Source organism: Gigantopelta aegis, chromosome 15 (assembly GCF_016097555.1).
Source record: "Gigantopelta aegis isolate Gae_Host chromosome 15, Gae_host_genome, whole genome shotgun sequence".
In the NCBI taxonomy this organism is placed as follows: Eukaryota; Metazoa; Mollusca; class Gastropoda; order Neomphalida; family Peltospiridae; genus Gigantopelta; species Gigantopelta aegis.
This window is the reverse complement of record NC_054713.1, coordinates 14317626-14319339: the sequence shown is the minus strand read 5'-3', so window position 1 is coordinate 14319339 and position 1714 is coordinate 14317626. Positions and strand designations below refer to the sequence as shown.

Below are 1714 nucleotides of genomic sequence, written 5' to 3'. Positions count from 1 at the left end.
ACAGACAGACAGACAGACAGACATATAAATCAAACGTATGTACCTTAATTAACCCGGGTTTCTCAGGCGACTTATTCACGATGCCACCTAAAACGGCCTGAATACCTTCCCACCTTTTAGGGGTGCAGCAGCGCTTCGTCTGGCATTTGGAAAAATCTTGGGCGGCAGTCAACACGAACACACAACTTATTAGCAAAAACCTCATTTTGCGTTGTCAACAAGCTGCTCGGGTTATGTTTCTCCGGTCGTCGTGAACACAAACCGATAGTGTATAAGGTTGGACTATACCAATTAAAATCCCATTGGTGACAGTGTTAAGATATTGGCCTGAAACTACTATACACAACGTATCAACCAAAATTTGAACCATAGATATGAATACTACAACACCTCACCCAAAGTAGTGACTGAGTTAAATGGCACCTTTCATGGCTCATTTTCGAGATAACAGGATGTTGTTACAAGCCCCGTCAATTCCGCACAAAATGGTAGTGCTTAGTTTTACAGGCACCCCGTGTATGTTTCAAGCACAAGTGTGCCTGACACACTGGTACTGCACAAAATAAAATTGCATGCATTTATTACCTACATAAAACTGTACTTGATGCAAGCAACCACTGTCACATTTATCACCAATGGCAGGACTCACGGCTTTAACTCCTCCATTAAAAGTTCGGGTCACTTCGAACTTTGACCCAGCCGAGATGCTATTTGGTGGAGTACTACCTATAAGCAGAACTGCACTGTTTCAAAAAGTGTCGAATCATCTGTTTTTGGTGAATGGCAGGTTCACATGTTTTATAACATAAAGTATTAAGTTGACTGCAATGTCCTATTTGGAGTCAAGCGCTTATGAAAGTGCATATGACAATGTTCGTAACTACATAATAAAATAATATGAAATGTAATGTTGTGTTCTTCTTTTGTGTGTTCAAGGAGTACAGTTGAAGATAATAACCTATGTTTGAGTATGCATATTATGTGTGATATACTTGTTAATCCCAGCACTATGAATGCACCATGTCACCTACATACAGAGACTAGTGAACTATTTTCTCTCGTAACCTAAACATTTGAAAATTCTGCTACGGGCAGGTCTCATTAACCAACATTTATCAGAAAGTAGTCCAGTGCCATGGGTCTTTTCAAATGTGCCAAGTTGTACAAGACCATGCATTGCAGGAATGTAAACAAAGTTAAGAAACAAGCTTTATCACACCTCTAGGTCAGAGGTTACTGTTGTGAGGAGTCAAACTGTCGAACAATTAACTCACAGATGGGTGTCCCTCTCAACATGAATTTAAATCACTGGTAATTAGGTCAGCTGCTTAAACTATATTAAAAGCAAGCATGCTGGTACAGTCATTTCACAATTGTCACTTGACTAAAAATAATCACCCATTCCTATTAGAATATTTAACAAATTTTAAAATGCCGCCAGTGAGAAAAAGTGCAAAATGTGGATTTAAGAAAGGGGACATTCCACACAATAAATCCAGGAAGTGTGCGAAAGTGGATACAGGTGTGTACGAAATGAGACGGACGGCCAGACTAACCAAGTCCATGACAAAAAAAGTCTTGGACACTGAGGCTCATGGTGTCCAAGTTGGACAATTGCCGACGACAGCGCCATACAGACTATTGCGATCTGTGGCAGACCCACTGACTGAAACTGAGCAGTGTTTGAACAGCACCATAGGTTCAAGGTAAATGA

At 40.3% G+C, this 1714-nt stretch overlaps 1 protein-coding gene across 2 annotated transcripts in view; it reads right to left on the bottom strand.

The window, feature by feature from the left end:
• The window catches only part of LOC121390022, a 12987-nt gene extending 12231 nt beyond the window's left edge, over nt 1-756 (bottom strand). For both annotated transcript variants that reach the window (XR_005960142.1, XM_041521719.1), the window contains exon 1: nt 44-756. The gene's annotated coding sequence lies outside the window, so the exon portion shown is untranslated. The remainder of the gene's footprint in view (nt 1-43) is intronic.
• Between the last annotated feature and the right edge of the window lie 958 nt (nt 757-1714).